Raw genomic sequence first — 13,146 nt, 5'->3', positions numbered from 1 at the left:
GAAGAGTGGGGATTTCAAATCCATGGACCGCTCTACTGGATTGCATGGGCATGGCCAGCTCATCACCCATGGAGGTAATTACAGTGGGGACCGGGAGGGGGAGGGAGAGGGAGAGAGGGAGGGAGTGGGAGAGGGAGGGAGAGGAAGGGAGAGGGAGGAAGAGGGGGGGAGGGTGTATGGTGTTCACCTTTTAATTTTTCTGAAAAGGACTGGGTGGACAAAAGCACAAATGCTTTGGCAGATTAATCATATATCTATATAGTGGTTTCCCTGGAGCTATCTTAATGCATTCACAAATGTATGGTTCACAATTGTCCCTAACATGAAGGGACTGCCCCTCTTTTGAGATCAAATCCCTTTTGTTCCTCACAGCCTAAGGCTGGCCATATATCATACAATTTTCTTGAACGATTTTCCTTTAGATTTACCAAAACCATATAATAGGAGATCAAACCTAAACACTTTCAATTTGTATGCAATCAGGCAGGCCCTTGCAATACATAGCGGAAGGTAAATTGAAAGGAAATTGAACAAGAAAAGTTGTATAATATATGGCCAGCCTACCTTATCCCTCTTTTTAGTCTGATTTGTGCATCTCTATACAAACATATACTATTTTACTGCACTACACTTTGTATCCAACCTCTATATTACTGCACTTGTTATTACGAAGAGACAATATAAAAGGAAAAGTAGGAGGTCAAAAATGCACTTGTGCAATGTGGTTCTGCCAATCATTTTCTGGATATTGGATCATAGTGATCCCTGTAACACATGCTGTGTGCTAAAGGTGTCCCTCTTTATCATTTCAGAAAGTTGGGAGTTATACAAATTTACCCCTACTATAGAGAGCATTATAGAGTACTAATGATACCAGCATTCTCTTCAGCCAACGTGCACTCAAGGTGTGCCTTTTCCTTATAGTTCCCATGACCTGTCAAGTATCAAGCCCTCCTGTTTCTAGCCTAGTCTCATCACACAAATTCTCCTTTTACGTGACACACAGTGTTCTAATTTTGTACATCCAGTGGAAGTTTTCAAGCAGTGGCATGGATCGATACCCCTCATTCGTCACCCACAGGCTCTCAGCCCTGCTCATTAGCAGTATTCTTTGTGCTTTCTAATTAAGGTCACATCACCAACACAACATCACTTAAAGCCAGATCCTGCACTCAGCGTAGATATACAATGTCATAGCCCTGCTGTATAAAGCTGCCCATAAAACCAAGACAGTCCGCTAATCCGGCTTTTTTCAGCCAGATTGCTGGATGCCCTTTTGGGGCTGGTTTACTAAAGAAATTTTCACTTATCTTAGTAAATGAGATGAAGCTCTGCTGAAGTGCATCATTTTATCAAGTGCAAACAATAAAAAAACTGGCTCAGGTTAGGCTGCAACAAAATGGACAGGACTACCTTCCAATGGGTAATCAGAAGGTTACCCGAGACAAAAATATGCACCAATGGAAGCAGCACCAAACCAAATGATAAAAAAGTCCAAATCAATGTTATCATTTGGTATGGCCCTCCTTCCATTGGTGCACACTTTAGCCAAGGCCTAGGACAATGGATCAGGAAGCTTTAAACCCTTTGACTGACTATACTAATTTAAATACGTATATTTATACACTGCACATGTATGTATATACCCCTTTTCAGGCGGGGGCAGTTGCCCCTAATTGGGTAAAGTAACCATGATTTGGGGGGACTGTCCTGACTTGAAAAGCACACCAGGTTCAAACATGGCATCCCTGGTCTCTTGCCAGTTTTAAAAATGGCATCCCCGGCCCAGGGACTGTCTGACATACCCCCACCTGCCCACCTAATTCTGGGCATTACTTACCTTCCTGCAATTTTTTTAGCCCGGAGCTGCAAACTTTACATAATAGTCCCATGATTTGGCTCCACTGCATTGAGGTGTTTTGGGAAATTGAATGAAAGACAATTATACCAAAGAAGGCAGCTGTCCTATACTTCTCCCCTCTACACTCTGTATGCTGGGAGTGCAGGAGTCAGAAGTGTGCAACGGACGGCACAGCAAACAAAGTAAGTTGGGCATGGTCAGTAGGGTGTGCCTGGATTTTATTTGAAAATCTGGTCACCTTAGCCCATAGCTCATAGCTAAAACCCATAACTCATAGATAAAATGTGCAGCTAAAAAGTGAAAATGGTTCTGCAGCTCAACAGGTTAATGTGAAACAAGTAAAGTGCTTCAGGAGCAAAATGGCAGTGAGCATATTTAACATTGCAGGAGTGTCAAAAATATCTGCTGTAAACAACGGACAGAAAGAAAATCTATCACCTGGGAGCACAAAGACCATCTTCTGGACATGATGTATTACCCTGATGTGTGACATTGCCATGGGAAGCAACTCAAATCTACAGTGTGCCAATTACCAACCAGCAAAACGGAATTCCCCAGAACAGACCTTAACAGCAGAAAAGCTTCTGCCATAAGCCACCCCTAGGCAAAGCATGGCATGGAAGATCAAGAAGATGCCATGATTATTATGTAGAACAATTGCAGCATAAATATTCATTATAGAACTGACCAAGCACACGTTTTCCCTCTGCAAATACTTTATCTATGGGGAACAATAGTCATCATACAGGAAGATCCATCCTTGTTCAATGCAATTAGGATAGCAGCAAAACATCAGTAACAAACAAATGGCCCCTGCCCCCACCTATAACTGGCCTTCACAGCAAGGAGCACATGGAAGGGCAACACATTCAAAACAAAGCCAAAGAAAATTCAGAATTATCCAGTCTAATGCCGCGTACACACGCTCGGAGTTTCTGACAACAAATGTTCGATGTGAGCTTGTTGTCGGAAATTCCGAATAGGTGTAGGCTCCATCGGACATTTGTTGTCGGACTTTCCGACAACAAAAATTTGAGAGCTGGTTCTCAAATTTTCCGACAACAAAATCCGTTGTGTACACAATTCCGATGCACAAAATTCCACGAATGCTAGGAATCAAGCAGAAGAGCCGCACGGGCTATCAAACTTCATTTTTCTCAGCTCGTCATACGTCTTGTATGTCACCGCGTTCTTGAGGTTCAGAATTTCCGACAAGATTTGTGCGACCGTGTGTATGCAAGACAAGTTTGAGCCAACATCCATCAGAAAAAATCATATAAATATTTTAGAAAATTAGTTGGGGTGTTTATGGATGTTGTACTATGTGTATGCCTATAATGCTTATATATTATTGTATTCAAAGTTTCTTCTTGTCTGGGGATAAATATTTTTGTACCTCGATTCAATAAAGATTTGTAACAAAAAGAAAAAGAAAAACAGGGGTTTAGTTAGCACACATTTGCAAATACATACGTAAGCTGCAGAGCCCCACCAAGGCCCCCCCCCCCCCCGATATTTCTGCAGTCCTAACTGTTGTAAATTTATGAGAATATCCACAGCACATGCATTCTAATGGATAGATGAGGGCAGGTGAGCCGGAGGTAGCCCACCCCTCACACGCAAACCAATCAATATACACTTATGTTTTTTAACAAAAATATGCAGCACAATACATATTGGCCTAAACTAATGAATAAAGTCTTTTTATTTTTTATTTTTTTTTTTATTCTATTTTTTGGATATGTATTTTAGCAGAAAGTAAAAAAAATATAGTTTTTTTTTTTCACAATTGTCGGTCTTTTTTTTGTTTATAGAAAATAAATATACCGCGCAAAATGCTATATGCAATATATTGCTACATACAGAAATCTAAAAGTAAAATACTGAAAACAATCAATAAATAAAACCGTCCCCAGTGAAAAATGCTGGTGCTTGTGGAACAATGATGAAAAACTCATATACAGTGCTGTGACTTGATAAGTAGTTCAGTGCTCCTTATGTGCTTAAATAGGGTGCCCCCCTAGTAGATGTTCACTCACCCTTGGGATTGGACCAACCTTTGCTAGTTCGGTCAAATGCGTGTGTGGGGCGACCCCTGTGGACATCCTCTGGACCGTTGGTTATCTATGATGAATGTTCCTCATATAGATGGATACAATAGAGAAAACCTCATTGCGCAGTACCATTTAAAAAGAACTTTTATTCCAAAAAATTAAAAGATATTCAACTCACATGTATGAGTGCCTGATATCCTGGCACCCGGAGTGAACAGCAGGTAAAAATATCATCCATGAAATCTGCCTGATCAGTTCATGCAGTGAAGGGCTCGATTTCCGGGTCTGGCCGGAAGTTCTCACGATGTTTATAGCACAAAAATTAAAAACCGCAGAGGTGATCAAATACCACCAAAAGAAAGCCCTATTTGTGGGGGAAAAAAAGACATAAATTTTGTTTGGGTACAATGTCGCACGACTGCGCAATTGTCAAAATCAATTAAATCGACGCAGCGCCGTATCGCCAAAAATGGCCAGGTCATTAAGGGGGTAAATCCTTCCAGGGAGTGAAGTGGTTAAAGGTGCAGGGGCACACTGGACAACTATTTTGTAAAAAAAAAACAAAAAAACAGCAGGAGCCGGTTTGCTGGCGGCGCGTGTGCGCCCCCTTCTCAGTGCAGAAAATCACATACAGGTACCCGACTTCACATAGGAGGGACGCCCTGCCACAGTATATCTGTGTGGGGCAGTCCAGAAGGGGTTAAATCACCTTTGGCTTAACAAAAACAGCATTATTTCAAAATGGTACTCTAATAACACACACGGTCTTTGATTTCGGAAATTTGTTTACAGTTCATATTCGAATGGAATTCGAATTTCAATTAGAATTTTAAATTTGAACGAATTGGTTATTGGGAGCATTCAGTAAAGTTTGTTTGTACTGTAATTTGGGTATCCGAATAAGGAAAAATTTGTCTGGATATTTATTCAGAAAGAAACGAACTGCACATGTCTAGTGGGCTACCTCTGGCTCACCTGCCCTCCATCTATCCATTAGAATGCATGTGCTTCTACTGTGGAGGTTCTCATAAATTTACAAGAGTTAGGACTGCAGAAATATCGGGGTGCCTTGGAGTGGCTCTGTAGCTGACGCATGTATTTGCAAATGCGTGCAAACTAAACCTGTTTTTAATGCATAATGTTAGATAGGATAATTTGGTTGGTAGCAGACTGGTTGGTAAGATGAGCTGGGAATTTTCTTTGGTTTTATTTTGCATGTGTTGCCCTTCCATGTGCTCCTTGCTGTGCCAGGCCAGTTATAGGTGCAGCAGGTGGCCATGTGTTTGTAGGATAGCAGCAAAGCATTCTGGGTTGTGTAGTTTTGTAAACTCAATTTCTGAGTTACCCTTTTGGGCCTATGAAAGTTTGCAGAATTTATGACTTCTTGGCCATTTTTCAGAGAATATGAATCCATAACACAAAAACTTTTCTTTCACTCATGGTTAGTGTTTGGCTGAAGCCATTTATTATCAATCAACTGTGTTTACTCTTTTTAACCCCTTCCCGCCGACTGTACGCAGATGTGCGTACTCGGCTTTCGGGGGTTATACCGGGATGATGCCCGCAGCTGCAGGCATCATGCCGGTACCATTGTTTAGAGCCAGCGATTGGCTATCCGCTCGGCAGTTTTACCCTCCCACCGCCTCCCGCCGCTCTTACCGGGCCTCCCGGACGATCCAGAGGCTCGGTGACCAATCCGATGCCTCCATCGGCTGGGGTTGGGCTGGAACGAAGCTGTGGGTGGCTTCGTTCCAGCCTTCAAATTGTAAATGCGGAAGCGACGTCATGATGTCACTTCCTGTTTACTCGGCTGCCAATGGCTCCGGTTTTAAAAAAGTACACATTATTCAGAATCGCCGTTTTCAGTGATCTGAATGCTTTGAAGTGTAAAGGAGGGATGGGGGGTCTTTTAGATCTCTCCATAAAGAGTACCTGTCAACACCTATTACTGTCACAAGGGATGTTTACATTCCTTGTGACAGCAATAAAAGTCATCAAAACATTTTTTTTTTAAACAAAATTTATGAATTTAAAAATAAATAAAATAAATAAGAAAAAAAAATTTTTTAAAAGCGCCCCCGTCCCCGTGAGCTCGCGCAGCAAAGAAAACGCATACTGAAGTCGCGCACGCATATGGAAACGGTGTGCAAATCACACATGTGAGGTATCGCCGCGATCGTCAGAGTGAGAGCAATAATTCTAGCACTAGACCTCCTCTGTAACTCTAACCTGGTAACCGTAAAAAAAAAAAATTAAAGCGCCGCATATGGAAATTCTTAGGTACCGTAGTTTGTCGCCATTCCACGAGTGCGTGCAATTATAAAGCGTGACATGTTTGGTATCTATTTACTCGGCGTAACATCATCTTTCACATTATACAAAAAAACTGGGGTAACTTTACTGTTTGGATTTTTTAAAGATCATGAAAGTGTCCCTTTTCCAAAAATTTGCGTTTAAAACACCGCTGCACAAATACCGTGTGATATAAAATATTGCAACAATCTCCATTTTATTCTCTAGATTCTCTGCTAAAAAATATACATAATGTTTGGAGGTTCTAAGTAATTTTCTACCAAAAAATACGGATTTTAACTTGTAAACACCAAATTTCAAAAATAGGCTTAGTCATGAAAGGGTTAAATCATAATGAAAACAGAAACTACCCAAATGACCCTGATCAAAAGTTTACATACCCCAGTTCTTAATAACATGTATTGCTCCCTTTAACATCAATGACAGCTTGAAGTCTTTTGTGGTATTTGTGGATGAGGCTCTTTATCTTCTCAGATGTTAAAGCTGCCCATTCCTCTTGGCAAAAAGCCTCCAGTTCCTGTAAATTCTTGGGCTGTTCTTGCATGAACTGCACGTTTGAGATCTCCCCAGAGTGGTTCAATGATATTGAGGTCAGGAGACTGAGATGGCCACTCCAGAACCTTCACTTTATTCTGCTGTAGCCAATGACAGGTCGACTTGGCCTTGTGTTTTGGATCATTATCAAGTTGGAATGTCCAAGTACGTCCCATGCACAGCTTCCTGGCTGATGAATGCAAATGTTCCTCCAGTATTTTTTGATAACATACTGCATTCATCTTGCCATCAATTTTGACAAAATTTCCTGTGCCTTTGTAGCTCACACATCTCCAAAACATTAGCGATCCACCTCCGTGTTTCACAGTAGGAATGGTGTACCTTTCATCATAGGCCTTGTTGACTCCTCTCCAAAAGAGGATGGTTGTGGCCAAAAAGCTCAATTTCGGTCTCATCACTCCAAATGACTTTGTGCTAGAAGGTTTGAGGCTCGTCTCTGTGCTGTTTGGCGTATTGTAAGTGGGATACTTTGTGGCATTTGTGTAGTAATGACTTTCTTCTGGCGACTCGACCATGCAGCCCATCTTTCTTCAAGTGCCCTCTTATTGTGCATCTTGAAACAGCCACACCACATGTTTTCAGAGAGTCCTGTATTTCACCTGAAGTTATTTGTGGGTTTTTCTTTGCACCCCAAACAATTTTCCTGGCAGTTGTGGCTGAAATTTTAGTTGGTCTACCTGACCGTGGTTTGGTTTTAACAGAACCCCTCATTTTCCACTTCTTGATTAGAGTTTGAACACTGCTGATTGCCATTCTCAATTCCTTGGATCTTTTTACATCCCTTTCCTGTATACAGTTCAACTACCTTTTCCTGCAGGTCCTTTGACAATTCTTTTGCTTTCCCCATGATTCAGAATCCAGAAACGTCAGTGCAGCACTGGATGAAAGATGCAAGGGTCTGTCAGGAGTCCAGAAACTCATTGACCTTTTTTACACACACACTAATTACAAGCAAACAGATCACAGGTGAGGATTGTTTCCTTTAACAGACACTCAAACCCCTTTGTGTCAACTTGTGTGCATGTTATCAGGCCAAAATCACCAGGGTATGTAAACTTTTGATGAGGGTCATTTGGGTAGTTTCTGTTATGATTATGATTTAAAAAGAGTAAACACAGATGATTGATAATAAATGGCTTCAGCCAAACACTAATGCCGCGTACACATGGTCGGACTTTTCGTCTACAAAAGTCCAACGGACGCTGACGGACTAAAGCTGGCTGGTAATCCGATCGTGTGTGGGCTTCTCCGGACTTTCAACGGACTTTTTCAGCCTCAAATCCGACGGACTTTAGATTTGAAACATGCTTCAAATCTTTCCGACGGACTCGAGTCCGGTCGAAAAATCCGCTCGTCTGTATGCTAGTCTGACGGACAAAAACCCACGCTAGGGCAGCTATTGGCTACTGGCTATCAACTTCCTTATTTTAGTCCGGTGTACGTCATCACGTAAGAATTCGACGGACTTTTGTGTGATCGTGTGTAGGCAAGTCTGCTCGTTAGAAAGTCCGCCGCAAGTCCGTCGAAAGTCCGTCGAAAGTCTGTCGGACAGGCTGTCGGACTTTTGTAGCTGAAAAGTCCGACCGTGTGTACGCCCCATAACCATCAGTGAAAGAAAAGTTGTGTTATCATTCATATTCTCTGAAAAATGGCCAAGAAATCATCAATTCTGCCAGGGTATGTAAACTTATGAGCACAACTGTATACACCTTTGCCATAGTTTATTTTATATAAGGAATTAAATAAATTATTCTCAAACTGTGATGTAATGTTATATATAAAACGAGCGCAAAAAAAAAAAAAAAAAAAAAAAGACCAGTTTTTCCCTGATCTTGCAGCGCCATCTTGTGGGAAAAAAACATAACAGTTTTATAAAAAGTATCCTCAGTATAGCTGAGCTCAAATAATTGCTTTGAAATACTCAGTATATGGTTAAAGCTGAACACCAAGAAACCAAAAATGTCCTCCCTTGCAGAGGGGACTACTTGTTCAGGTCTAGGGCACTTGGTAAAGCACTTTGGCCTTCCCGATTCTTTGCTCCTGCAGTGTCCTGTGTGCTAATTGCTCCCTGCAGCCACTTCCCCTCTATGCTCTGCTGGTCTAAGGTACTCTGACGTCATGCAGGGTCCAGACCAGCATTGGATGTGAGGATGTTGGGGAGCAGTCCACTGCTGGATCATAGGGGGAGTGCCGTCTGCTGAGGGAACCCGGGGATCAGGTAAGTAAAACTGCATCCAAAAAAATTTGGATATTTTTTATTTTTTTAACTTACCTCTAAATGCCTGTTGCTAGGTGGTCCCTCGTAGTCTGCCTCTTCCAGTGCCTGGGCTGGTGACATCACTTCCCCCTCGGCACAGGAAGGGCTCAGCTCTGCTCCCTCCCTCCTGTCAATCATCTGGGACCCATTACAGGTCCCAGGTGACTGAGCGGCCAATCACGGCGCGCGCTGAACGGAGGGGGAGACGAGCGGGGCTTCGATCTCCTGCATCACTGGACCCAGGGACAGGTAAGTGTCCAATTAAAAGTCAGCAGCTGCAGTATTTATAGATGCTGACTTTTAATTTTTTTTTTACTGGACCCCCTGGGTGGAACTCCTCTTTAACTGAAAATATACTCCAACTCCGTTCTCACTTACTTCTTTTATTATTTCACTTATTCTCCTCTGTATTTTTCTTCTCCTTCCCTCTCACATCACTACGTGAAGTGGGAGTGCTAAGGTCATGCACGAACATTGCTCCAGCCTCATTGGCTGGAATTTCGGAAACCGGCATTGCTGCACAACCATTGGCTGAGGCTGAGCCGGGTTGTGCAATATGACGTGAGGTGATTGGCAGTGCAGATGACAGGTCTCTCCCATACCGGGCGGACAAAAAAGCCCACCCCCCCTTTCACTGGCCATTAGCCGTTCTACTTTATTTCTCTTATGCCGCGTACACACGGTCGGACTTTTTGACAACAAAGGTCGGACGGTCTTTCCGATGGACTTTCGACGGAGTTACGACGGACTTTCTAACGACCGGACTTGCCTACACACGATCACACCAAAGTCCGACCGGACTCGAGTCCATCGGAAAGATTTGAAGCATGTTCCAAATCTAAAGTCCGTCAGATTTTCGACCAGAAAAGTCCGCTGCAGGTCCGATGAAGCCCACACACGGTCAAATTGTCCGCCGGACTCGGTCTGTCGGACCAGTCTGGTCGAAAAGTTTGCTCATGTGTACTCGGCTTTATAGGCAGTACAGCAGTGCTCAGGGATAGGCATGGACCAACGCTGTGGTGGACAATTTCCAAAGTACAGACTTTAGTGAAGGACACCAAGGTACATTCCGTGCCCAAGAGAAGGAGGAGGGAGGACTCTGCAGTCTACGAAGACCGCTCACGGACACCTTGCCGATCCCTGGTGGAGCTCAAATTAATGGCCGTGTGGGCCGCGCAGCCATTACTTTGACAGGCTGTCACTGAAACCGGCTCACTGAGCGATAGGCCCACGGGAAACTCCCAGTAGTCTTGATGGCCAGTATATGCCTGATACCATTCATTCTAGAAACAAGTCTGAGTGTTAAAAATTCCCCATATTATAGAACACATACATTGTAATATACAAAGTATGTCTCATAGTAACAAGTCACCTTTAATCTATAACAATTACCTCATAATACTTTAACATATACCCTGTTATATTTAAAATATACCTCAGAATATACAGTAGCTAATGCATCATAATATAAAAATCATCATGTAAAATATACCAAACAATTATTATCAAATACATACCTCATAATATGTAGCACAACACTCATACTATATATAGAGTAGACTATGAAATAAATAACACATACATCTTACTATTTTAAAAAATACAATATAGAAATGACCAGATATTTGTTTTAAAATATGAACCTCATAAACCTCATAATATAAAACAAATGATCTGTAATCTATAAGAAATACCTCATAATATATAATAATTACCTGGTAATTTGCAACAAATACCTCATAATATATTGTGTATACCATGAAATAACCAAGACATACCTCATATTTTAATACAAATATCTGGTCATTTATAACAATTACCATGTAATATGTAACAAACACCTCATAATGTTTGGAAGATACCTCATAATATACAACTACCTCATAATATACTGTACAACAAATATCTCATAATATATAGGAAATACCTCATAATATATGAGGAATGCTTCATAATATACAAATACCTCATAATATATGAAGTATATATAATATGTGACACCTCATAATATAGAAGAACTACTTATAATATATTTGGAGAACAGGGTGATACATATCATGTATCACCCTGAAATAAATAACACATATACCTCCTAATACATAAAATTTAGAACAAACACCTTTAAAAATTCAGTACACGTGCAGTGAAGCTCCTCCTCTTCGCATTCTGTTCCTAGGGGGCCGGGCTTGTGACTGAAGCTGCTCCTGCATAGCCCCCAGCTTCCTCCTTTGATCCTCCCCATCCATACAGCAGTATAGGGTATGGCGGCGGGTGGATTGTTTGCCGCCCCCCCCAAAAAAAATATACCACCGCCGCCACTGCCCAGGACCCTGCATTCACTATATCTGCTCTCCCACAGTACACAGAACATGGAAATGCAATTATTTTAGGAAATATAACCTGCAAAATACCTTTTCTCATCAGCAGTATATACACTGCTCAAAAAAATTTGAAAACACATCAGATCTCAATGGGAAAAATCTGATGCTGGATACCTTATACTGATATGGACTGGGTAATGTGTTAAGAACGAAAGAATGGCACATCGTTTGATGGAAACAAAAATTATCAACCTACAGAGGGCTGAATTCAAAGACACCCCGAAAATCAAAGTGAAAATATGATGCAGCAGGCTAGTACGTTTTGCTGCAATTTCATTGCAGCAACTGATAATGATACTCAGTAGTTTATATGGCCCCCATGTGCTTGTATGCATGCCTGACAACGTCGGGGCATGCTCCTAATAGGATGACGAATGGTGTCCTGAGGTATTTTCTCCAAGATCTGGACCAGGGCATCACTGAGCTCCTGAACATACTGAGGTACAACCTGGTGGCATCAGATGGACCAAAACATAATGTCCCAGAGGCGTTCGATTGGATCTAGGTCAGGCGAGCGTGGGGGCCATTCAATGATATCAATTCCTTCATCCTCCAGGAACTGGCTGCATTCTCTCTCCACATGAGGCCGGCATCATAGCGCACCAAGAGGAACCCAGGACCCACTGCACCAGCGTAGGGTCTGACAATGGGTCCAAGGATTTCACCCCGATACTTAATGGCAGTCAGGGTGCCCACGTCTAGCCTGTAGAGGTCTGTGCGTCCCTCCATGGATATGCCTCCCCAGACCATCAGGGACCCACCACCAATCCGGCCATGCTGATCGATGTTACAGGCAGCATAACGTTCTCCACGGTTTCTCCAGACCCTTTTACGTCTGTCACATGTGCTCAGGGTGAACCTGCTCTCATCTGTGAAAAGCACAGGGTGCCAGTGGCGGAACTGCCAATATTGGTGTTCAAATGCCAATCGAGCTCCAAGGTGCCAGGCAGTGAGCACAGAGCCCACTAGAGGACATAGGGCCCTCAGGCCACCCTCATGAAGTCTGTTTCTGATTGGTCAGAGACATCACACCAGTGGCCTGCTGGAGGTCATTTTGTAGGGCTCTGGCAGTGCTCATCCTGTTCCTTCTTGTACAAAGAAACAGATATCGGTCCTGCTGATGGGTTAAGGACCTTCTACGGCCCTGTCCACCTCTCCTACAGTAACTGCCTGTCTCGTGGAATCTCCTCCATGCTCTTGAGACACAGCTAACCTTCTGGCAATGGAACATATTGATGTGCCATCCTGGAGGAGTTGGACTGCCTGTGCAACCTCTATAGGGTCCAGGTATCGCCTCATGCTACCAATCAAAAGGAAATAAGGGGGTGGAGACGTGATGGCAGTTGCTGCTACTGTCTCTTCCCGTCTATGCCCCCCAAAAAAGGAAAATGGGACTATTACGGTACTAAGTAGAAATGTACAGTTATAGACATAAGAACCAATTAAAACTTATATAAATTCCAATTTGCTACCAATAGTGAAACTGACCCAAGCCAAATGCAAAACTAGCGAAAAACAGTCAGAAAAAATGTCAGTGGCCTCCATCTGTAAAACCATTCCTGTTTTGGAGGTCGTCTCATTGTTGCCCATGTAACTGAAACTGATTAACAACCCCCTCTGCTACTTAACTGACCAGATCAATATCCCAGGAGTTCAATTGATTTGATGCTATACTCTGATTTAAAAGTGTTCCTTTAAATAGTTTGAGCAGTGTAGTAGTCCTGT

Source organism: Aquarana catesbeiana, linkage group LG12 (assembly GCF_042186555.1).
Source record: "Aquarana catesbeiana isolate 2022-GZ linkage group LG12, ASM4218655v1, whole genome shotgun sequence".
In the NCBI taxonomy this organism is placed as follows: Eukaryota; Metazoa; Chordata; class Amphibia; order Anura; family Ranidae; genus Aquarana; species Aquarana catesbeiana.
The sequence above is the reverse complement of the archived record's forward strand: the minus strand, read 5'-3'. Positions refer to the sequence as shown.